The sequence below is a fragment of the Panthera leo genome, chromosome A2 (assembly GCF_018350215.1).
Source record: "Panthera leo isolate Ple1 chromosome A2, P.leo_Ple1_pat1.1, whole genome shotgun sequence".
NCBI classification, from domain to species: domain Eukaryota; kingdom Metazoa; phylum Chordata; class Mammalia; order Carnivora; family Felidae; genus Panthera; species Panthera leo.
In genome coordinates this window covers 27,641,755-27,668,659 of record NC_056680.1, presented here as the reverse complement: position 1 = coordinate 27,668,659, position 26,905 = coordinate 27,641,755, and the positions used below count along the sequence as shown (strand labels likewise).

The 26,905-nt window shown below is 39.6% G+C and overlaps 1 protein-coding gene across 9 annotated transcripts in view; it reads left to right on the top strand.

The window, feature by feature from the left end:
* FHIT (fragile histidine triad diadenosine triphosphatase) overlaps nucleotides 1-26,905 on the top strand; it is a 1,408,202-nt gene that overhangs the window by 962,436 nt on the left and 418,861 nt on the right. The gene's annotated exons all lie outside the window — the stretch shown is intronic.

Here is a 26,905-nt window from a genome sequence, read left to right as displayed (position 1 = left end):
AGTGCACTGCAGGTCCTCACCACGCCAGGGACTCTCCAAAATGACCAAACGGAAGAATTCCCCTCAGAAGAATCTCCAGGAAATAACAACAGCTAATGAACTGATCAAAAAGGATTTAAATAATATAACAGAAAGTGAATTTAGAATAATAGTCATAAAATTAATCGCTGGGCTTGAAAACAGTATACAGGACAGCAGAGAATCTCTTGCCACAAAGATCGAGGGACTAAGGAACAGTCACGAGGAGTTGAAAAACGCTTTAAACGAATTGCAAAACAAAATGGAATCCACGATGGCTCGGCTTGAAGAGGCAGAGGAGAGAATAGGTGAACTAGAAGATAAAGTTATGGAGAAAGAGGAAACTGAAAGATAAAAAAATCCAGGAGTATGAGGGGAAAATTAGAGAACTAAGTGATACACTAAAAAAAAAATAATATACGCATAATTGGTATCCCAGAGGAGGAAGAGAGAGGGAAGGGTGCTGAAGGGGTACTTGAACAAATTATAGCTGAGAACTTCCCTGAACTGGGGAAGGAAAAAGGCATTGAAATCCAAGAGGCACAGAGAACTCCCTTCAGACGTAACTTGAATCGATCTTCTGCACGACATATCATAGTGAAACTGGCAAAATACAAGGATAAAGAGAAAATTCTGAAAGCAGCAAGGGATAAACGTGCCCTCACATATAAAGGGAGACCTATAAGACTCGTGACTGATCTCTCCTTTGAAACTTGGCAGGCCAGAAAGGCTTGGCACGATATCTACAGTGTGCTAAACAGAAAAAATATGCAGCCGAGAATCCTTTATCCAGCAAGTCTGTCATTTAGAATAGAAGGAGAGATAAAGGTCTTCCCAAACAAACAAAAACTGAAGGAATTTGTCACCACGAAACCAGCCCTACAAGAGATCCTAAGGGGGATCCTGTGAGACAAAGTACCAGAGACATCACTACAAGCATAAAACATACAGACATCACAATGACTCTAAACCCATATCTTTCTATAATAACACTGAATGTAAATGGATTAAATGCGCCAACTAAAAGACATAGGGTATCAGAATGGATAAAAAAACAAGACCCATCTATTTGCTGTCTACAAGAGACTCATTTTAGATCTGAGGACACCTTTAGATTGAGAGTGAGGGGATGGAGAACTATCTATCATGCTCCTGGAAGCCAAAAGAAAGCTGGAGTAGCCATACTTATATCAGACAAACTAGACTTTAAATTAAAGGCTGTAACAAGAGATGAAGAAGGGCACTATATAATAATCACAGGGTCTATCCACCAGGAAGAGCTAACTATTATAAATGTCTATGCGCCAAATACCCGAGCCCCCAGATATATAAAACAATTACTCATAAACATAAGCAACCTTATTGATAAGAATGTGGTCATTGCAGGGGACTTTAACACCCCACTTACAGAAATGGATAGATCATCTAGACACACGGTCAATAAAGAAACAAGGGCCCTGAATGATACATTGGATCAGATGGACTTGACAGATATATTTAGAACTCTGCATCCCAAAGCAACAGAATATACTTTCTTCTCGAGTGCACATGGAACATTCTCCAAGATAGATCATATACTGGGTCACAAAACAGCCCTTCATAAGTTTACAAGAATTGAAATTATACCATGCATACTTTCAGACCACAATGCTATGAAGCTTGAAATCAACCACAGGAAAAAGTCTGGAAAACCTCCAAAAGCATGGAGGTTAAAGAACACCCTACTAACGAATGAGTGGGTCAACCAGGCAATTCGAGAAGAAATTAAAACATATATGGAAACAAACGAAAATGAAAATACAACAATCCAAACGCTTTGGGATGCAGCGAAGGCAGTCCTGAGAGGAAAATACATTGCAATCCAGGCCTATCTCAAGAAACAAGAAAAATCCCAAATACAAAATCTAACAGCACACCTAAAGGAAATAGAAGCAGAACAGCAAAGGCAGCCTAAACCCAGCAGAAGAAGAGAAATAATAAAGATCAGAGCAGAAATAAACAATATAGAATCTAAAAAAACTGTAGAGCAGATCAACGAAACCAAGAGTTGGTTTTTTGAAAAAATAAACAAAATTGACAAACCTCTAGCCAGGCTTCTCAAAAAGAAAAGGGAGATGACCCAAATAGATAAAATCATGAATGAATATGGAATGATTACAACCAATCCCTCAGAGATACAAACAATTATCAGGGAATACTATGAAAAATTATATGCCAGCAAATTGGACAACCTGGAAGAAATGGACAAATTTCTAAACACCCACACTCTTCCAAAACTCAATCAGGAGGAAATAGAAAGCTTGAACAGACCCATAACCAGCGAAGAAATTGAATCGGTTATCAAAAATCTCCCAACAAATAAGAGTCCAGGACCAGATGGCTTCCCAGGGGAGTTCTACCAGACAAGCAGAGATAATACCTATCCTTCTCAAGCTATTCCAAGAAATAGAAAGGGAAGGAAAACTTCCAGACTCATTCTATGAAGCCAGTATTACTTTGATTCCTAAACCAGACAGAGACCCAGTAAAAAAAGAGAACTACAGGCCAATATCCCTGATGAATATGGATGCAAAAATTCTTAATAAGATACTAGCAAATCGAATTCAACAGCATATAAAAAGAATTATTCACCATGATCAAGTGGGATTCATTCCTGGGATGCAGGGCTGGTTCAACATTCGCAAATCGATCAACGTGATACATCACATTAACAAAAAAAAAGAGAAGAACCACATGATCCTGTCAATCGATGCAGAAAAGGCCTTTGACAAAATCCAGCACCCTTTCTTAATAAAAACCCTTGAGAAAGTCGGGATAGAAGGAACATACTTAAAGATCATAAAGGCCATTTATGAAAAGCCCACAGCTAACATCATCCTCAACGGGGAAAAACTGAGAGCTTTTTCCCTGAGATCAGGAACACGACAGGGATGCCCACTGTCACCGCTGCTGTTTAATATAGTGCTGGAAGTTCTAGCATCAGCAATCAGACAACAAAAGGAAATCAAAGGCATCAAAATTGGCAAAGATGAAGTCAAGCTTTCGCTTTTTGCAGATGACATGATATTATACATGGAAAATCCGATAGACTCCACCAAAAGTCTGCTAGAACTGATACATGAAGTCAGCAAAGTTGCAGGATACAAAATCAATGTGCAGAAATCAGTTGCATTCTTATACACTAACAATGAAGCAACAGAAAGACAAATGAAGAAACTGATCCCATTCACAATTGCACCAAGAAGCATAAAATACCTAGGAATAAATCTAACCAAAGATGTAAAAGATCTGTATGCTGAAAACTATAGAAAGCTTATGCAGGTAATTGAAGAAGATATAAAGAAATGGAAAGACATTCCCTGCTCATGGATTGGAAGAATAAATATTGTCAAAATGTCAATACTACCCAAAGCTATCTACACATTCAATGCAATCCCAATGAAAATTGCACCAGCATTCTTCTCGAAACTAGAACAAGCAATCCTAAAATTCATATGGAACCACAAAAGGCCCCGAATAGCCAAAGTAATTTTGAAGAAGAAGACCAAAGCAGGAGGCATCACAATCCCAGACTTTAGCCTCTACTACAAAGCTGTCATCATCAAGACAGCATGGTATTGGCATAAAAACAGACACATAGACCAATGGAATAGAATAGAAACCCCAGAACTAGACCCACAAACGTATGGCCAACTCATCTTTGACAAAGCAGGAAAGAACATCCAATGGAAAAAAGACAGTCTCTTTAACAAATGGTGCTGGGAGAACTGGACAGCAACATGCAGAAGGTTGAAACTAGACCACTTTCTCACACCATTCACAAAAATAAACTCAAAATGGATAAAGGACCTGAATGTGAGACAGGAAACCATCAAAACCTTAGAGGAGAAAGCAGGAAAAGACCTCTCTGACCTCAGCCGTAGCAATCTCTTACTCGGCACATCCCCAAAGGCAAGGGAATTAAAAGCAAAAGTGAATTACTGGGACCTTATGAAGATAAAAAGCTTCTGCACAGCAAAGGAAACAACCAACAAAACTAAAAGGCAACCAACGGAATGGGAAAAGATATTTGCAAATGACACATCAGACAAAGGGCTAGTATCCAAAATCTATAAAGAGCTCATCAAACTCCACACCCGAAAAACAAATAACCCAGTGAAGAAATGGGCAGAAAACATGAATAGACACTTCTCTAAAGAAGACATCCGGATGGCCAACAGGCACATGAAAAGATGTTCAACGTCGCTCCTTATCAGGGAAATACAAATCAAAACCACACTCAGATACCACCTCACGCCAGTCAGAGTGGCCAAAATGAAGAAATCAGGAGACTATAGATGCTGGAGAGGATGTGGAGAAACAGGAACCCTCTTGCACTGTTGGTGGGAATGCAAATTGGTGCAGCCGCTCTGGAAAGCAGTGTGGAGGTTCCTCAGAAAATTAAAAATAGACCTACCTTATGACCCAGCAATAGCACTGCTAGGAATTTATCCAAGGGATACAGGAGTACTGATGCATAGGGGCACCTGTACCCCAATGTTTATAGCGGCACTCTCAACAATAGCCAAATTATGGAAAGAGCCTAAATGTCCATCAACTGATGAATGGATAAAGAAATTGTGGTTTATATACACAATGGAATACTACGTGGCAATGAGAAAAAATGAAATATGGCCTTTTGTAGCAACATGGATAGAACTGGAGAGTGTCATGCTAAGTGAAATAAGCCATACAGAGAAAGACAGATACCATATGGTTTCACTCTTATGTGGATCCTGAGAAACATAACAGAAACCCATGGGGGAGGGGAAGGAAAAAAAAAAAAAAAAAAAAAAGAGGTTAGAGTGGGAGAGAGCCAAAGCATAAGAGACTGTTAAAAACTGAGAACAAACTGAGGGTTGATGGGGGGTGGGAGGGAGGGCAGGGTGGGAGGGAGGGCAGGGTGGGTGATGGGTATTGAGGAGGGCACCTTTTGGGATGAGCACTGGGTGTTGTATGGAAACCAATTTGACAGTAAATTTCATATATTAAAAAATAAAAAAAAATAAAAAAATAAAAAATAAAAAATAAAAAAAATAAAAAAAAAAAGGAGAGAAACCCTGTTCACATTTTCTTTGATTTTAATTTTCTGCTTGTTATCCCCCATCCCATGTCCACTTTCATAGAGAACAAAAGGAAGGACCTAATACTCTTTGAACAAGTTCTTTTTTTTTTTAATGTTTATTTATTTTTGAAAGAGAGAGAATGCACAGGGAGGGGCAGAGAGAGGGGGACAGAGAGTCTGAAGTGGGTTCTGCACTGACAGCAGATGTGTCGGGCTCGAACTCATGAGCCATGAGATCATGACCTGAGCCAAAGTCAGATGCTTAACTGACTAAGCCACCCAGGCACCCCTCTTTGGACCAAGTTTTAAAAAAGAAAACCAACCAAGATTTTTCCTACTGTGACTAGATGCAGCTAAATATGAACAGAAACAATCTGCTGACATGCTTTACGCTATTTAAAGGCGCTAGGCCCTGCTCTGACAGAGCTGATGCACCATGGATTGTCTTTGGGTGCATGAACAGTTGATGTTGCCTAGAGAATCTGGAGGAACCCAACCCAACGACACGTGTCTCTTTTATGGGAATTTTGTGCTACCATCCATCTGGGCCCTTCCATATTCCTGATTTTTTGTTTATAGAGAAGCAGATATGAAAGGGTTGCTGCATGAACCTGTAGGGTTGCTAAGACCTAGTTGTATGAGGGCAGTAACAGCAATTAGGGATCATTGGAGGGCTGTGTGTCAAAGATAGAAAACACCTCAAGTTTCATTTGAAGTGAGATATAGAATAAATTAATAAATACCTATTAAAAACGAAGGGCATAATAGTGTCATAATAAGATAATGTGATCATTCATGTAGGCTATAAAGAGCTATGGGAATAGAAATTAAAGTCAGTAAATGCTGAAGAGCTTTGAACTGTTTCAACTTGACAATATGAGACCAAATCACAACAGTACCAAGTTTTACTTTTCATTATTACAAGGGGGTTTTGTACTTATGAAGATGTCTTTACCGATAACCTAAACTCTGCTCCTCTTTTTTCTAAATGCTACTGGTAACAGGGATGGTCCTGACTTTATAATGGGGTTGGGATCCCTAAACCTTTATCTGTATGTTCTTGAGAAGATACCCTACCTTTCTGAATCTAGGTGGCCCCATCTTTCAAATGAATATGACAATCTGTAGTCTGTAGAATCATTGTAGAAATTCTTTATAACATTCAGACTTCTTTGTGATTTCACATAGGTGTTTGGTTAGAAGCCCCCATCAGTGTAACAGTTTAATTCATGGCAGTATCAAAGAACTGTAACTTTTCTTCCTGAATCATATTTTAAAATAGGAAATTAGGGGCACCTGGGTGGCTCAGTCAATTAAGTGTCCGACTCCTGGTTTCAACTCAGGTCATGATCTCTTGGCTTCTGAGTTTGAGCCCCACATCACGCTTTGTGCCAGTCATGTGGAGCCTGCTTGGGATTCTCTCTCTTTCCCTCTTTCTGCCTCTCCCCTGCTTTCTGTCTGTCTATCTATCTGTCTGTCTCTCTCTCAAAATAAACTTTAAAAAAAATTAAAAAACAAACTAAAATAGGAAATTAAATTTCAAGATTACCAAACACAGCATGGTTAGTTTGATTAAAATATATAGACTATTTTAATGTTATACATGCAATATGAGGTCATATCAGGATACTTAGTTCTCTCTATTTAATTTTATAATCTAGTCATTTAAAGAGAAATTATGAAAATTGTGCTTGGTCCACCTGGCTACAGATTTGAATTCTAGAATTTATATTTGGTCTTTTATTTAGGTTCTGAAAAGAACGCTCATTACTTTTTCTGGAGGAGAATCAACACCAAGTCAGAAATGACCTCTCTTCATTTTTACAACATATGCCCTGTTTTTCTAATTAAAATTAGGATTAAAAAAATAAAACATCATCCTGAACGCCTAAGACAAAAAAGAAAAAAGGAGTTAAAAAATCATAAAGAAGCTGTTAGCAACAGTACTTCAGGATGTTTCTTGCAAAACAGAAAAATTCATTGGCAGATTCCATTTTTGATTCGTTTTGTCTCAGTGAAAATTCCTTCAGCTTCCTTTTTGTTTCTTTCAAGGACTGGGATTGGGATGGGGCAACATGTGGAACCGCAGGCGGCCCCTTAATTCTGGCAAACCCAAACCACCCTGTCATGTTTTCATGATTTTCTGGCAGGTATGAAAGGTTTTTTCCCCTCTATCCTTTTGATGTCTTCAGTATAAGCACGAGTTGGGGTCTTTTTATTATAACAGCATGGTAGATTCCTCTACTTTTCATTTAAAACTTGACTCACTGTTCACCCTCGACTTTGATCTTTCTAGTTAAAAACCACTTGGAGGGGCGCCTGAGTGGCTCAGTCGGTTGAGCATCCAACTCTTGGTTTCTGCTCAGGTCATGATCCCAGGGTCCTGGGATCAAACCCCATTTCCAGCTCTGTGCTGAGCATGGAGACTGTTTAGGATTTTCTCTCTCCCTCACCCCCTCCCCGGACCCCTCCATGGCCTCTATCTCTCACTTAAAAAAAAAAACAAAAAACTAAACAGAAGACACCACTTGGATATTGTGATTTTTTTTTTTTTTAATTGAAGGGCTTGTGTGCTTTTGTTCAAGTCCTCGTAGATTCTTTTTGTCACCTGGATGGCATCACCTATCATGATGTCTGGACATGGCTCTTCCCCAATCTGTGTGGTTAACTGTTAGGAGATTTCCACTGGCCATGTGTATGTGCTAGAGCACCCATCATGGACAGCTGCACCAAAGGTCAAGGCCTGTTCCTCAGAACATTTAGAATTGTGGCTCAGATTTCACCTTGAATCTACTTGGTCTCAGCCGTCAAGAAAGAGAGATTTACTGGAGAATTATTCATAGCTCTCTCCTCTCACGTAGCAAGGAAAACCAAGGAAACCAAGGTAGAATGACCAAGATGTCAGGGAGAGATGAAAGGAAGCTTGGGGTTTCTTTAGTGTTGGAGACGTTGGTTGTAGTTTGGCACACAGGCTTGCCTGTTTACCTGTCACTGGGTTTCTTAAACTTAAAAAACAAAACAAAACAACCTGTTGCATGTTTCTTGTAACCCAAAGAAACCTGTATCACAGCCTGATATCTGAGGTTCTATAGCTATATGTATATTTAAAAAACATTTTTTAATGTTTATTTATTTTTGAGAGAGGCAGAGTAGGAGTTGGGGTGGGGCAGAGAGAGAGGGAGACACAGAATCCGAAGCAGGCTTCAGGCTCCGAGCTGTCAGCACAGAGCTCAACACAAGCCTCTCACGAATGGTGAGATCATGACCTGAGCTGAAGTCGGACGCTTCACAGACTGAGCCACCCAGGTGCCCCTGTAGCTATATATTTTAATTTCTGTAGAGCCTTCTATCCTGGCAGAAAGACTCTGTTCCTTAAAAAAAAAATGGCATGCCCTCCAAAAATCTCACATTGATTTACTTTGGCATATTCTGACAAAGACAAAGTCACAGAACAAGTTGAATTTCCATTTTAATGGTTTCATTTCATTATACTAAGCAGACAGTTGGAAAGAGAGGGGAACCATTAACAATATTGTGATGTCACACAGGACAAATATTTCAAAATGGGTTAGTTTCTCAGAGATCTGCGTAGTGTGAAAAGATGACTTCTTTGTTGCTGAGGGTATACAGCACAGGGCTTTAATGTCCCTGCCCTGCCATTTCTTGGTCTTGTGACCCTGGGAGGGACCTAAGACATTCCTGCTCTTCAGTGTCCTCTTCTGCATGAAACAGAATGTTGATAACCACCATAGGATTGTGATGATTCACTGAGTTTGTAAAACTTCACGTGGAATGTCACCCCACAGCAGATGACAATACATGCTAGTTCTTTCTTGTTTTCCTGCTCATGAAGAACTAATTCTGAGGAGCAGAATCTTTTGTTTTCTTCTTTTTGCCTACTCTGTGTTATACCTACTGTGTATTAAGAGTCTTATAGTATGATTAGCTTACAGGTGTGCCTGTGTTTCCTGAAGTGTATTTTATGGGAGTCTGTCTAGATATATGATGATGATAACTAAGGTTTTATAGAGAGAACAAAGGAAAAGCAATTCCAAGCCCAAACCATTTGGGAGAAGGCTAGGGGAAAAATCTTCTTTCTTTACTGCAGAACTTCTCAGAACCTTTAATATGTTCCTTCCATGGCAAATATCCAGGAAGATAATTTAGTACTTGAAATTTTCTTGCTTTGTTTGCTCTGTGAAAGACTTTCTTCAGGGTACATCATGTGGGTCTAGAGTCCTGAGGAAGAGATTTTGGGGGAGGGAGGTGGAGTGAGGTGGGAAGCCTGAAATAGTGAATAAAGTGTTATTTAAAACTTAGGGTTGAAGAAGTAAATCTGACTTGTTAAATCTGTGCTTCCTTACACTAGTGATGGTTTTCCTTGAGGACCCATTGGGTAAGTTTAACAATTCTTAAATGAAAAAAAAAGATGGGCTTTATTACAGGTGGTATACGCTGAAGAATCAGGTGTGGGAATTAGAAATTCCATTTGTGTCTCAGGCACTAATTAGTCCCGTGTCTTTCTTCACTTCTCTTAAATTCTTCCTTAGCTGAAATTTCATCTTATATTGTTTATGAAATAGGTAATTGAGGGCCCTTCATGTTGAGTATAAGGCTGGTACCCAAGGCTGCAGTGGAAATGAAAGCAGTTGTAAGTATCCATTTCCATGGTCAGAACTGTTGGCATCGAAGGACACTAGGAACTTCCCTTTGTGATATTAATCTTGTGTAATGTACCAGCAACTAAAGATACTCGGGGGGGGGGGGGTGGTTAATTTCTGGCCTCCCCTCAGATTCACTGCTCTGACCCAGTCTTAGACCAAAATGTAATTGTGATAAAGCAAAGGAAATGACAGCATTTTTGTGGGAATCCTTTTTAGACAGCAGGAGAGAGAGATCTTGATAGGGAGAGAATTCTTTATCTGTACCTGAGACAGACATGAGGGTGTCACTTGGTTTGGCCTAGTTATATCTGGGCTGACATTGTTGAAAGCACGGGTAGTAGTAATACCTTAGGAACTGATTCAGAAATCCCTAACCTCAAAGTGCAAAACAACGGTGCTAAAGCTGGTACTTTCAATAAACACCTTACTCCATGGTGTGTTACAAGATGGAATTTGTCTGTTTTCTAGCCCTGGTAAGCCTGTTTGTTTTGACCTATTGCTATGTGAAGGGAATGCATTTAGAAGCATAGCTTGTACTTAAGGTTTTGCTTTGTTTTGTTTTTTAATTTGAAACTACAGTGTTAGAGACAAATTGATTATAAGAAATTCCTCTGAGCTACCAATATCTGTACTAATGCATTCAGTTTTGTCTCAGCTGATTGTGCTAGTACGTTTGTCTGGCCTTTTCATTTTTTTCTGAACTGAGTGACTCACTCCTGTTAGATTCTAGGTCAAGTTGCTTTAGCTTTGTTTTGTTTCGTGTTGGCCTTGGCTTACTGTATCGTTTTCCTGACTCCTTTTTCTCTCCCTTCTTTCTATTTAATAATAGGTACTTAGTTTTATGTCTAGCATTTTTCATCCCTAGGGAGCATGTGTGTAATTTGTGATTTTGTACATATGTTCCCAAAGGTCCTTGCTAGCTGCTCGGGCATGCTCTCGCTTGCTCCCCTCTGATTCTTCGTTATTTTCTCCCTGGGAGCATTGCATCTCCTTAAGAGCACTTCATGTCCTTCTACTACTTTACCTCTGTTTCTTTTCCCTGTTTCTGGTCTTCTTTCAATTCCCTGCATTTTTCCTTGCTTTGCCCTTCTCGGTTTCTTTCCATGACCTCTTTCACCCAAAGGAGAGAAAGCACTCAGTAGCCAAGAGGGGTTCCCATTTCCAGGGAACAGATTTTATGGCTTGGCATTGAAAGCCACAGCAGGACTTCCAGTGACGCATGATTGATACAGCGCTTTTCTGTAAACAAGCTTCCTGTACAAGTGAAATCTCTTCTCCCTCCTATTAGTCTTTCCCTGTACTCATGTTTGTAAGATGGCAGCCTGTGGGGGAACCTGACTCTCCAAATGTTTGCAAGTCCTTGGGATACTCCAGCCCCACCATGAGCTCTGATTTATTCAACGTGCATTACTCCCTACTCTTTCCTTACCTTGACTAGCCAGGGGATTGTCCATTTCCATATGACAGTTGTCAGATGTTTGTTTCTATACCATACAGCCTCAAAACCTGAGGAATTTTAATTTCAGCACCTTGCACAAGGCCATTTTGATTACTTCATAAAATGCAGGTAAATTCTACTTGAGAGTATTTCCATATTCTTATTAATATCTGACTAATCTGCAAACATCTTCTCTTGGGTTTTGCTGGGTCACTGTTACTCTAGAACTTCTCTGTCCTATATAGTTGCTCCTAGACTCTGTGGCTATTTAAATAGAAACCTAAATTAATTGCTATTAAATAGTATTTAAGAATTTTTTTTCTAGTTATGCTAGCCCCATTTCCAATTCTCAAGAGATATATGTGGCTAGTGGATACTATTTTGGACAGAATAAATACAGAATGTGTCTATTATCACAGAAATTTCTGTTGGAACTAAAAACTGTCTCCTGATTTATCTGGGTTGAACCAAGTAATTAACATTTATTAAATCCACTGGCTTCTGCTAGTTTAAAGTGTGGCATTGTTAATGGCTTTGAGTCCTGTATTCCTTTGACTTCCAGTTGGTGAAAGATTTGTTGGTGTTTCCCTAATTATATTTCTCCAGCTTTAGCAATATATAATTGACATATAGCATTGTGTAAGCTTAAGGTATACAATGTGTTGATTTGATATATATATATACTGTAGAATAATTAAAAGAGTAGTGAATACCTCCATCATCTCACATAATTACCTGTGTGTGTGTGTGTGTGTGTGTGTGTGCAGGTGTGTGTGGTGAGAACATTTAAGATACACTCTCTTAGCAACTTACCTGTGTACAGTACAGTATTGTTAACTATAATGGAAGTTTTTACCCTTTGCTGATCATCTCCCTCCTTCCTCTACCCCCAAGCTCCTGGTGACCACTATTCTAAACTCTGTTTCTGTGACGTCAGCCTTTTTAGATTCCACATATAAGTACTCTCTTACAGTATTTGTCTTTCTCTGACTTCACTTAGCATGGTGCCCTTGAAGTCTATGTTGTCCCAAATGGCAGGATTTTCTTCTTATGCCTGAATATTTACACACACACACACACACACACACACACACACACCATATCTTCTTTATCCATTCTTCCATAGACACTTAGGCAGTTTACATATTATGGCTGTTGTGAGTAATGCTATATTGAAAATTAGAATGTAGATACCTCTGAGATTCTCATTTCATTTCTTTTGGGTATATACCCATTAATGTGTTGAATCATATGGTAGTTCTATTTTTAATTTTTTGAGTGAATTTTTTTTTACCTTCTCAGTTATGTTTATTCCTAAGCATTTTATTGGTTTTCATGCCATTGAAAATGGGATCGTTTTTTTTTTAATTTTCTCTTTCAGATATTTAGTTGTTACTGTATAGAAACACAACCGCTTGTATGTTGATTTTATGTCCTACAACTTTACTGAACTTGCTGATTAGTTTAAAGGATATTTTGGTTGAGTCTTTTGGAATTTTTATATATAAGAACATATCACCTGTAATTAACAACAGGTTAATTCCTGCTCAGATTGGATGCTTTTTATTTCCTTGACCTGCCTACTTGCTCTGCTTGGGACTTCTAGTACTATGTTGATCAGGAGTGATAAGAGTGGGCCCCACTGTCCTGTTCCTGGGCTTAGAGGAAAAGTTTCAGTCTTTCATTGTTGAGTATCATGTTATCTGTGGGTTTACCATATACTGCCTTTATTATGTTGAGGTATGTTTCTTCTGTACCCAATTTGTTGACAGTTTTTCATATGAAATGATGTTGTATTTTGTCAAATACTTTTCCTGCACCTGTTGAAATGATCACATGATTTTTGTCTTTCATTGTATTTAATGTGATGTATCATATTTCTTGATTAGTCTGTGTTGAAACATTCTTGAATCCCAATAATAAATCCCACATAGTTATGGTGTATGATCCTTTTAATGTGTTATTGATAATGTATTGTTGAATTTGTCTTTCTATTACTTTGTCAAGAATTTTTGCATCTATATTCATCAGGGATATTGGTCTGTTCCCTTGCAGTATCCTTAGCTGGTTTTGGTATCAGGGTTATGCTGGCTTTGTAAAATGGTTTTGGCAGTGTTCCCTGTTCAGTATTTTGAAATAGTTTACGAAGCATTGGTGTTAATTATTCTCCAAAAGTTTTGTAGAATTCACCAGTGAAGCCATTTGGTCCTGGGCTTTTCTGTGTTGGGAAGATTTTGATTAGTGATAAAATCTCCTTACTCATTATTAGTGTCTTCAGATTTTCTATTCCTTTGTGATTCATTCTTTGGTACGTTATGTGTTTCTACAGAAGTATTTGTTCATTTCTTCCAGGTTATCTGGTTTATTGGCATATAATTGTTCATAGTAGTCTGTTATGATCCTATGTATTTCTGTAGAATCATTTGTAATATATTTTTAATTTATGATTTTTGGTATTTTTTTCCTTAGTCTAGCTAACAGTTTGTCTGTTTTATCTTTCAAAAAAATCAGCTCTTAGTTGTATTGATCTTTTCTATTGTGTTTCTGATTTCTACCTCATTGATTTCTGCTCTCATCTTTGTTACTTCCTTCGTTTTGCTATCTTTGGACTTCTTTTGCTAGTTCCTTCAGGTGTAAAGCCAGGATATTTATTTGTGATCTTCCTATATGTATTTATCACTATAAACTTCCCTCTAAGAATTGTTTTTACAGCATCCCATAGGTGTGACTGTGTTGTGTTTCCATTTTTATTTGTTTTCAGATGTTTTTTCAACTTCCTCTTTGGCCTGTTGTTTGTTCAGCATGGTGTTGTTTAGTTTCCAGAAGCTTGTAGATGTTCCAGCTTTCCTCTTGATTTCTGATTTCATTCCATGTGGTGGGGAAAACAAATCCTTGGTATGATTTCAACCTTCTTAAATTTCCTGAAAATTGTTTTCTATTAATGCCATCTTATGCTTTTCTCTTATTCCTTTCTTCCTCTCTGTCTTCCTTTGTGAGTTGATGATTTTCTATGGTGCTATGTCTTGATTCCCTTCTCCTTGTCTTTTGTATATCTACTGTAGGTTTTTGCTTTGTGGTTACCATGAGACTTACATAAAACATCTTCTAGATCTAATGGTCTATTTTATGCTGATAACAGCTTAACTTTGATTGCATACAAAAACTCTGTTCTTTAATCTCCCCTTTTTATGTTTTGATGTCACCCTTTACCTATTTTTATATTGTGCCTTCATTAACACATTGATATAGTTGTAGTTACTATTAATAGTTCTGTCATCTAATCTTCTCATTAAAGTGGTTAACACATCACCATATTATAGTATTAGAGTGTTTTGATTTTCACTATATACTTACCTTTATCGGTGTGTAATATATTTTCATGCAATTAATGAATGCCCTTTTATTCCAACTTGAAGAGCTGCTTTCAGCATTTAGTAGTGCCCTAATTTTTAAAGGAGGTAGAGGTTTTTACCCTACTGCTGCTCTGAAAAACTCTGCATTTCTCATCTTTACTGTCTCTTGTGAATATATGAAATACACTACAAAGTTTTTGTCTGCTCTCTGGCCTCTGTCTTCTGAGGTGTACTTTATAATTTTGCTAATGTTGCCATTTAGACCTTGCAAAGAGCCATTATACTGAGTACAAATAGTTTAGTCTTTTTGTTTGGCTTTTACCTTTTCTCCTCTCCTTCCCCCAACTTCTCACTTCTAAGATATTATGACTAACTAGAAGGAGCTAATGTGTGGTAATGCCATTATCTCAGACCCTGAGACATGCCCCATAACACAGACTCACAAGCAAGTGATCATTTCCAAGCTAATAATGGGGGGCCTCACCCTACTCACAATTCTACCTTCTCCTCTTTAGGTAACATTAGTTATATGTTTAATGTAGCAACATGTCTCACTCAAGCTTTGCACGGCTTTGGTATGTAGGCATTCAGCGTACTGTGCCCTGATTATCTAGATTCTAAAGTTTTGTGTTAATAAATATCTAGCTCTGTGGGGGAAAGACAGGGGTTTTATTAACATGCAGCATTAACATCGCCAGGCTCTGTGGATAGGTTGACATAGTGTCATCGTTACAGAAGATAAAATTTGAAGGAGCATTTGTGGAGCAGCTAACAATGGATATTAGAACAATAGCTCAGGATTTTATGGTAGTTTAATCATTATCCACCCCCATCCTTTCATTGAGTCAGTCAACTCATATTTTTTAAAGTTTACTACATGCCAGGTATTGCACTTTCTGCTGGGGTGATTCAAAGGCAAGAAGACGCAATGGCAGTGAAGGGAAGCATGTACAATGGAGGAGAAAATCGCAGCATCTTCTCCGTGGACCTGTGTCCTGTGTAGCTGCTCAGGGCTCCAGCATCAGAAGGCCACCCTCTCCCATGCCCCTCCACCAACTTAGCTTAATCCCCTGCTGTCACTGTGTTGAGATTCTTCATAACTTTGAACAGGGGACCCTACATTGATTGCCATTTTGTATCGGGCACTGCAAATTATGTAGGTGCTTCTGGAACAATGTTATACTGAGACACGGGAGGGTTATTTAATCTAGATGTGGAGGATTTGGGAAGGCATCCTGGAGGAATTGAAATATACATTAAGATGTGAAGGAGGAATAATGGGTCAAACAAAGGCGCGTGGCTGAGAAAACCTCATTAGAAGCCTTAGGTGGGCAGGCAGGGCAATAATCCCAGGGGTAGGTGTCCCCAGGCCATCAAGCCTCTGTCTTCACCTTTGAAATTTACCTGTGTCACACGCCTTAGAGACAGTCGGTTTTTGCTTTTTTGCTTTTTCTTCATAGGACTTCCTTTCTTAGATAGGGATGTGTAAGATTAATCAGGCTATGGCATCTGACTTTCTTCATAGGCAGAAGTTGCTTCATAGGCAACAGCCCAGGTGTTGACAACAGCCTATCGGGTAATGGAAATTAATTAGATGGGCCTGCTGAGATTTGGGTCAAACTGGAGAGACTTTGTTTCTTCAAGCGTTCAACACCCTGTGTCTCCTGAGCTCTAGAAAACTGTGACCAAAATATCCAATATTTCTAAAAAGAGTGGGAAGTCTGGATCTTTATGTAACAGTTCTTCATTTTATATTAGCAAATGACATAAAACATTTACACATATGATTGGCCAAATGAAGCAGTTCTTTTGGCTACGTGTAACCTCATCACTGGTATGTAAGTCCTGAACTTCCTTCTAAGAGAAACTAGAATGTTCCTCCTACTTGTCTGCAAATGTAGATTACTTCTCTAATGGGATGGTTTCATTTTTCTCATTTTCTTTTTAAATTAAAAAAAAATTGTTTGCTTATTTTTTTGAGATTTTCTTTTCTTAAATATGAGATTTATTGTCAGATTGGTTTCCATACAACACCCAGTGCTCATCCCAATTGTTTACTTATTTTTGAAGGAGAGAGAGACAGATCATGAGCAGGGGAAGGGCAGGAGAGGGGCATAGAGAGATAGAGGGAGACACAGAATCTGAAACAGGCTCCCGGTTCTGAGCTGTCAGCAGAGCCCAACCCGGGGCTCCAACCCACAAGTTGTGAGATCATGACCTGAGGTGAAGTCGGGCACTTAACTGGTTGAGCCACCCTGGCACCCTTCATTTTCATTTTTAAAAGATAACCTTTACTGGGGCACCTGGGTGGCTCAGTCAGTTGAGTGTCTGACTCTTAATTTTGGCTTAGGTCATGATCTCACGGTTTGTGGAACTGAGCCCCGAGTTGGGCTCCACACTGGCAGCGTGGAGCCTGCTTGGGATTTTCTGTCTCCACTCTGTCTTTGCTTTTCCCTCACGTATACTTGTTCTCTCTCTGTCTTGCTCCCTCTCAAAATAAAGGAATCAACTTAAAAAAAAAAAAGTGTAGACCTTAAATTCAAATAGACTTGTAGTCATGTACCAATTTGGCTACTCATTAGTGTGCAATTTTGGTCAAATGGTATTTTCTGAGTCTCAACTTATGATGTGATGATAATAAAGAATTTTTAAGGTTAAAGCCAACTTCGGTGTGGACTTGCATAGAAAGCTATTGGTTTAAGGTGTTGCCCATAATGAGTCTTCCGCAAATTTTGGCTGCTTTCACTATGATTTATAACCATTACTATTTAAAAAATTTTAACATTCATTTATTTTTGAGAGACAGAGGGAGATAGAGTACGAGCAGGTGAGGGGCAGAGTGAGAAGGAGACACAGAATTCGAAGCAGGTTCCAGGCTCTGAGGTGTCAGCACAGAGCTCAGCGTGGGGCTCCAGCCCACAAATGATGAGGTCATGACCTGAGCCAAAGTCTGACACTTAACCGGCTGAGCCATCCAGATGTCCCTAGTCATGACTATTTTAAATTATTGTTATTGTGATTATCAGAAGAGCAAAGAAAACAATGTTGCAGGACCCTTAAACATGGTATACACATGAAAAATGAAGGTAGGAGAAATATGTTTCATTAGGTAATATTTAGGTAAAACAAGGAGAATATGCAGTGGGATTTTCTCTATCAGTTCTACTGAAATGTGTTGAATGTAAACGAGTTTTGTTTTATTAATGAAATAAGTTGGGTCATTCCTGTTACTGGTAGGATAATGACCTCCAGCCTGAAGCATCCTAGAAAGTCCTTGTTGGTGTGGCCTCTCCCCTGCCGTCTTGTCCTAAATATACCAGTTTTGTGCTGGTGTCCAGTCACTGGTCATTTTTTCCCACTGCAGAGTGTCTGTTCCTGTTGTGTTTTGTTTTCCCATATTTTTATGCCCTACCCATCTTCCTCTGTCCCCTGCAACACGCACAACTTCTAGGTCTATTGAATACCTGCCCTCAGCTTACATCTCCACTCCCTCAGTAGGCCTCTTTGGACTCTCCAATCTCAGTTTGATTCTCCTATACATGTTTACTTATATGATGATTTAAATCATATCTGTCTCCCCTATGAGCCTGAACTTTGCAGAAAAGCTTGGACTATGTAGACCTTTGCACATCATTATGTTCCTAGCACTGGCTTCCTACCTAACCCATCAAAGGTGTTTAATAAATATTGAATGAAGAAAAGAAGGAAGGATCAATTTGAAATAAAAATATGACCTCAAGAATGAGAGGTTGTAACTTAAAAAGTCAACAAGTACTAGATCCTAACAAAAGCTGAAAGTAGCACTTTTACTCTGGAATTGTACATTTGCGTTGGAACATGAATGGAAGTCATTCAGCTATTCAACCTCTAGTTGGCATCTACAATTGATTGTCTTCTCTGGAATTTCTCTACACTGTGAGAAGTTTGCTTTGTGACAATAAATTCTCATTAGATGGCAAGGTATAATTGGGATACCATATCATATGGCCAAATAAGACGTAGCCCAGAGAGTTCCAAGTGCTTAAAATTTTCCTCTCATTGATAGTGATCTGAGATCTGAGGGTTTTTTTTGTAAAAGAGGAAGAGACATTTTATTTGCTGCAAAATATAGCATAGGAAACAACAGTTTGAAGTCATTTTTAGGGAAAAAAAATACACAACAGTTTGTTTTGCATTAGCGCAAAGAGAAAAGGTACTTAAAAAAATGTGTCCCTTAAAAATACCGTATTAACAATTAGGAAAGAAAAATGTAGTAGTGAAGTTACATTAAAAGATAGAAACGTTTTACATTTCTAACAGAAATAGAAAGACCATGGGGGAAGGGAAGAGGAAAAAAAATGGTTACAAACAAAGATTGAGGGAGGCAAACCATAAGAGACTCTTAAATACAGAGAACAAACTGAGAGTTGGTGGGGGGTAGGGGAAAGGGGAAAATGGGTGATGGGCATTGAGGAGGGCACTTGTTGGGATGAGCACTGGATGTAAGCGATGAATCATGAGAATCTACCCCCAAAACCAAGAGCACACTGTACACACTGTATGTTAGCCAATTTGACAATAAATTATATTTAAAAATTAAAACTATATAAAAATATTTTTAAAAATAGAAAAAGAAGGGTCTTGGAAAAATGTTTAATTTTACCTGGACCCTGGTATCAGCTAGGGATAGGAAATTGGGTATTTTCCTTCTAAGTAAGTTTTTAGCTCTCCCCAGGAAGTTGGGTCCTTGTTTGTGCTTCTCTGGCCACCTCTAGAAACCATGGATTTGGGGTCACATGCCACCTTCTTGGGAAAATAGCTTAATACTTTTGCACTGGTGCTACTGTTTGTAAGTGGATAATTAAATAGGCTTATTCACTGAAAATATGGTATGTAGGTTATCTAGTCATAAACATTTGCCAAAAACTGAATATTGTGTGGAAATATTAATTTGTTTGGGGTCAGATAGATATAGGAGAACATGAGTTTTTCCCACTGTTTGTTCTTGCTGGGATTTTGATGAAAAGGATAAACCTGATTTGATTATCTTTCATTTTTAAAAGCTGTGAATTTTGGAGATAATTCTGGGGTCAACAAAGATCCATTTTAAAAAATTTTGTCTATTCATGGAACAACTATCCAAAGTCTTCTCACATCAATTGTTGTTCTAAGGGCTGATGTTACACTGGTGATCAAGACATGGTCTTTTTGCTAAGGCAGTTTGTACTTGTAAAGATCGTGCCACATTTACATTATACCTGGAATGGATTATCAATTGCAAGTGATAGAGATGTATCAAAGTAACTTAAGCAAACCAGAGAAGTTATTGACTCGAATAACAAGAATGCCTAGCTTCATTCATGACTGCCTGTAGAGATTCCTATATTTTTAGGCATATCTATTAGTCTCTTCACTCTACTTTCTTTTATGATACCTTTATTCTCTTAAAGGTTTTTCTTATATCATGACAAAGATGGTCACTAGCCTACATATGACCCCACCTGCCTCAGACAATCTTATTAAACCACTGTCCAGTAGTTTCAACAAAATCCTTAGACCAACTCTTATAAGTAGGATGAAGTCAGGGGATGGAATGTTCATTTTGGTCACATGCTTGTTCCCGAGGGGCCCGCTCTGCAAATCTGTGGACTAAAAGTAGGTGAAAATGATTCTTCCGAAGGAAAATTAGATAGGAGTAGTGGGTGTTGGGTAATCAGAAACAGCAGACATCTCTTCCATATAGCGTTATAATTTCTGGCATGTCTACTACTATACTTTGTTTGTTTGTTTGTTTGTTTGTTTTCTGGCCTGTTGAAGCACATTACAGATTAGTGCTATAGGTTTTCTGTGTTCACATTTTTATTCTACAGCTTCCCTCTGAGAATTGGTTTTTTTTTTTTTTTTTTCCCTTTGTGGAATGCTTCTGTTGAAGTTTGTGTGGCCATGTGGATCCAAGTTCTCCTAATAGTCTAGAGGTTTCTGCTGAATGTCACCAGGCAGCCTGGTTTCCCTTCCCTGGGGAGCTTTTGTCTCCTGAAGATGTGTGAGAACCCTCACGGCCACTGGCCCACTGTGAACTTTCCTGGAATATGCTGAGGTGCATCCTCACCTTTGATGTGACGACATAGACAATGACATTTTTAAGGGACTTAATATTTTCTGTTTGTCCGTGGAGTTGCAAAATGGTCTCACTTTGGTTTATAATGTGTCAATTTAAAATAGTGGTTTCTACAAAAAAAGAGTTTTTAAGGTTTTTGTTATGCTTATTCTCCCCACACACCTATAAAACTTACAAAAAAGTTTCCTATATAAAACTTACAAAACAGCAAACATTTTTTGCAGCTGTTTCCTTATCTCCTACCCTGGCAGTGATGCGTATTTATTTCTGCCTTGTTTGTGTTTATTTGTGTTGCTGTGTTCCACAGTTTTCAAGGGTATTTCACTACCCCAAAGAGATTTCACTGAGAGTCTTCAAATATCCAGTTTGTTTCATTAGAATTCCTGTGCGTTATTTGATTGAGGTTTGTATAGTAGGAAGGATGGGGTCAGTTGTGGACTAACTTACCTGCACATTTTTCCATGACCCAAGTCCAATCTTTCCATTAGCGGAAGAAGTGTGCTGACCCAAAGCATTTTTCTGATTTGACTGAAGAGAAGCCAGTGACAATGTAGGTCATCCATGAACTTTTACCCTGTGTTCACACAATCCTCCAACTGTGTTTCAGGTGCTCCTGAAGGGGCTCAAAGCTGGGTGGTGAATCGCATCACGCATCCCAATATGTCAAGTCAGTGTTTAAGGTTTGATGTCTGCTGGGTCTGCAGCTCTTTCACTCAAAAGCTTTAAACAGGATTCACCAGAGCGGAGGAAAAAGGAAGAATCTGCCAAGGCTTAACTGCTGTGGCAGAAAGAGTATCAATCGTTACAGAAATAACCTTCAACCTTTTATCTGCACCGTATGGTGCCATTGACAAGACACAGGATATAGACTGTCACCCAACACATAAAAGCTGACATTGATGAAATGCAGGATAAACATCCCGATCTCACCTTTAAAGGCAAGTCTCTTCCTTTTATTTTATCTTCCTTAAGAGTGAAGTCAATAATCTGCACCAATATGACTTAGTAGATTTCCTTTCGTCCTGTCTTAATGCCCTCACTCTGAGCTGGGAAATCCTTTGGCGGGGATGTGGAGCACACCTGCTACTCCAAGATCATTTGCAGAAGGGATTCTTCTTTGAGTCCTGGGGAAATATGCCCAAGAGTGGTCCTTCACCTTGAAGCTGGCAAGCACAGGTCATTAGCTTGATGGTTGGTATTGGCAGGGATCCATTAACGAGAACCTTTCATAATCAGAGTACTCATGGAAACTGTTAATAGACAACATAATTGAAAATGAAGGATAAAATATGCTGTCTGTGTTAGATTAATTCCACCAGCCTAACAGTCATGGGGAAGGGGAGGAAGATAACTCTCTGGAGGTTGAAGCCTGTCAGTCTTTTGTCTTCTAACAGGGGATTCTTTCAAGTGTTTATCACCAGCCCCCCCACCTGAACGCCAATGAGTACCAACCATAATCTTTGGAGCCTCTGTGACCACCATCACCAAAATGAGAAATAAATTCCTAGCTAACTGTAGGGACTTAATACATTTAAATTTCTATAAAGGTTAATAGCTACAGTAGGACTCTGAGCAGGGTCCTCTCCATTTTTTTCCCCTGTAACACGCAACAGGAGAAAAAATGGATTTTCCATGAAGTTCATAAAGATTTCAAGGTTCATCCACAAATAACACAACAGTGTTACTCGTTCATCACTCACTCACTGTCCTCCTTTGCAATTATTGCAATGTCCAAGCACCCTATGAGTCCTGTGCTAGTAATTCAATTGGCTTATATTGGTAGGATCACTGATGTGCTATTACTGGATCTCCGCAATTCCTGATGATCCAAGATCTAAGAGTTTAAAGGACAAAATGCAAATGTATATGTACATGTATCCATATACACACATATATATTTGTGTGCACACACAGATACACAGACATTCTGATTTAAGATTGCCTACTTTTCATGCATCTCTCATTGGACAAATGCTTGTGAAACCTGTAATCATGTTGTCTCAGGGACTGAGGATACATACAGGGTTTATAGTGACAATGGCAGTCACAAAACACTTGACTATATATGTTACTTTGTATTCATAAGTGCTGAAAATAACACAGAAGCATGTCCTGGGCTAAGAGAGTGTTGGGGGCAGAGACATAATTTGAACAGGTATCTGGTGGAAGTGAGGGCTCCCCCAAGTGAGAAACTGGGGAAGGAGGAAGCTTCCCAGGCAGAACTAGCTCAAACAAAGTACCAAAGCATGGGGCGTTTTTGGCATATTTGAAGAGTGATGAATGGTCTCAAAGGGGCAGCCGAGTAAGTGGACTCCCAGCCACACCAAGGAAGTTAACCTCTCCTCTCTGGGAGATGGGTACAAATGGTTTCTAAAGGTCCTTCCTTCCTGCTCTTCTCTGCTTCTCACCCTGAAATCTTTGTTAGTTCAAGTTGGCAGGGTGCTGCCTCAAGCCTTCCTAAATATAATGGAAAGCTAACTAGGCAAAGAGAAAGCAAACATTTGTTGTTGTTTTCCCTTTGGAGGAAAACTCCAGGACAAAAAGGAGGCAACACAATTTTTTTCTGTTCTTAAATCTCTGACATTTTTAAAGATAGAATGTGATGGTCACAGAGTCCAGGTTCTGGAGGCTGATTGCTTGGGTAATTATAGTCCATTATTCTCCGGGAAAGTATGACGATTAAATGAGCTAGGTCCTTGGCATTGCTCAACACGCTGTCTCATATGTTGTATGCATAGAACATGCATTTGATGTATGTTTACACTTAGGACAAGTATCTCTGAAGACTGGAAATAGCAACCCAAGATGAGTCGACTTTCCAATTCTTATGTAGTATGTATAATGTATTCAACTGTACCTATGAATAATTGGCCTGTAAGTCTGAATCCTTAGGATTTATAACTAGTCTCCTCAATCCTTCCTCAAAAACACACTTTCCATTCCTTACACTCCTCTGAGATGCTTTTCTCCTCATTCCTTCATACTCAGGCATTTCTAAATAACTTTATAGACCAGTCCAGGTTAAATAAAACTAAATTGGTAAAACAGAAGCCCGTGTCAGTCACGTGTGTTGATTCTGATAATTCGTTTAAGCCTAATAATATTGGAGAGCTAAAAAAGAGCCCACATTATAGAAACTTATCTATCACGAGCATTGAGATACGTCAGCCTTCTGTATTTTATGGTGGATATTTACTGAGCAGTGGATAAGAAGAACAAAGCAAACATACATTCGTGGACATAAAAAGATGCCCAAGATGTTGAGAGAAAAAATAGGTGCTCTGTGGTAGTATAATCCCATCTGTTACACACACACACACACACACACACACACACACACACACACTCCTACACCTGCCTCCCTCTCTCCCTGAAATTGTTCACTGAGGGTATCTCTGAGTACTGAGATCAGTACTTTTCATATTATACACTTCTGAACTGCTTGTGTTTTCTACCAACAACATACATTCTATGGTTTCTGAGAGTATACATATGTGTATGATTGTATTTATATATTCTGTGAGTACTAAGTTATGGAGAAAATGCATTTCTTGGAGGAGAAATGGTGTGGGCAGTGCTTTTTGCCTTCTCTTATTTTGGAAAATGGAAGAAAATCATTATAATCTTCTTCGATATTCTTAGTCTTCGTTTTGTAGACCCGATGGGCTACCAAGCCTCTTGTAAAATGTTATGGTCTCTCAAGTGACTTTAAGTACTGCCCACCTCTAACAAGTCAGAAATAAAATCATTTATGGCAATGAGTTCTGTGGATTCTGCATTTCCAGAAGTGATATTTGTGCTGTTCCCTACATGCATCATTGGTTCCAAGTCACTGTTTGTTGCCCTTTTTAAATTCCTGAATAAGTTTATCACTTTCCAAATGGCAGTTGTGCTGAAAGCACCAGAGATTCAAGGCTCTCAGTGAGTCACTGAACGCCTAAAAAGTGTTCTGGAGCTGGAGCCCAGGACCTGGAAATAACAGGGGGGGACTCTTGGATAGGAATTCATCCATCCCATAAATCCAACTTGAGTGTTCAGTGCGTGTGTGGCGGGCTGCGGTCCTGGTTGCAGGTGTCACCAGCTCCTTGGATTCCTCTAGTGACACTGGGCTCCCAGCATGCCATCCCTGATTTTCAGAGTCCTCATCACTGCCTTTCTACTCCCATCTGTCTTACTTGACTCATTTAGATGGTCTGCCTGGCTTGATAGAATATTTGGGTTTCTGATCGCTGGTCTAACCTTCCTAAGAACTTAAATTCTGTCTGAAGAAGAAAACTTGCTTTTGCCTTGTCACACTGTGCCTCATGCCACACTGGCTAGTGGTCTTTATCTGGGCTCTCTGTCCTGGAAAATTGGAGTGTGGCTTGCCGAAATACCACAGTGGTAGGGATGCATCAAGAGTTGGACCAGCATGAAAATATAATTGGGCAAAGGGAAAGCTTGGCAAAGGTAGAGTTCTGCCTTAAATGTACTCTAGTTGCTGTAGATGCAACTGCCCAGGGCAAGGGTGGGGGTGGAGCAGCAGGGCAAGAGGCACCCAGCGCTGGCAAGCCCCGCATAGGCAGTGAGTCAAGAGTCTGCGCACACCTGTAGGCCAAATAATTAACTTGGCAGCTTTATAGGAATATTCTCTTTCTCCCTCATATTTTTTTTTGACCAATTACTTTCAATAATGATGGCAAGTCAGCATCTCCCCCTGACTGTGTTAGAGATTATAATGTCAAAGGGCCTCTGTCATGTCTTCTGTGTCTTAATAAACCTGTCAGCTGAGGTTACGTTGTTTTCTCATTTCCATCAGGGAAACATGGGATAGCACAGCTGGGCAAAGACACCAGGTCGTGGGATGTGTTTTCGGGTCCATGTGATGTGCTGCATCCCAGCAGTTCCTGGCCTGTGCAGCAACGCTTGCCGAAGAACAGATTCTTTTAATTAGGGCCTCACTGACGTTGGGATGTCATTTGGAAATCCTTGTGCTGGCAGGGGCACTGCTAACAACCCCTTACCTCCTCCTTTGGCAGGAAGTTCTCCTGATGTTCTGGTTGTTTGGTCAGTGTCATCCTGCCCAGGGATTTATCTTCCCAGATCTTAACTATGGTGGCATAATTTTTGTGTTCAAAAAAGCGTCAGCAGTCTTCCATCAATTATTGATTTCAGTATGTGATATCTGACCAAACGCTTATTGGGCACAAGTTCAGAAAGTGTGTGTTTTTCTTGGAATCCTGCTTTGAGCCATGCACCTCTGAATACCAGGTATATAGGGATGAGAAGAAGCTAACACTATTCCTGCCTTCATGGGACTCGTTGTCAAGTAGAGGAAATGGTCAAATACTGACACAAACAAGCACATATTGACACACTGGGGCGATTCTCTAAAGGTAAAGAAAGTGGTTCCAAAAGGCTGTAGACCAGTGATTTTCAGCCAGGAGTGACTTTACCTTCCAAGGTAATTTGGCAATGCCTGGAGACTTCCTTGGCTTTCACAACTGAGAGGTAGATGGTTTGAGCATCTAGTGAATGTTGCTAGCTTTCCACAACACATAGGATAGACCTCACACCAAAGAATTACCCGGCCCCAAATAGCAGTAGTGCCTAGGTTGAGAAGCTCTGCTCTGGAGCATGGGGGTCTGGCCTGGCTTGGGACAATAGGGAAATCCTTGAGGGAGTTCTGAAGGAGGACAGGAGTCAGCAAGGTGGTAGAGTTAGGTGGAGACAAATCCTGGACAGGAAGACACATGTACAAAGGAAGGGGCACAGGGTCTTGGAGGGAACTGAAAGAGGCCACTGCGGCAGGAGAACAGTGAACATGGAGAGTGGGAATGACATGTGCATGAGGGAATCAGGCCGTGGTCTCTCCAGAGCTTTGTGAGTCCCAGGCAGCCATGAAGACATCTCACATGGGGTGAGATCTAGGTTCAGGAACTCTTGTGTGGGAAAGGCAGGTACCTACCTTTGGAGGTGACTTTGTGGTGTGTGTTGTCACAAAAGAACACAACTTTTGGAGCCTAATATAGCTGGGCTGGAATCCTAGCTCTGTTTCTTATGACCTGGGTTAAGTTGGTCATGTTGCCTGACCTTCCTAGTCCCGCATTTCCATGTGGGACAATAATGCTCACCTCATAGGGCCAACGTGGAAAGTAAAAGAGATAATGCACGTGCTGTGTCTTCTGCAGAAAGTTCTGCAGAAATTTCCCTTCTTGGTTTCAGTCGTGACCCAGGCTACAGGAATTCTGT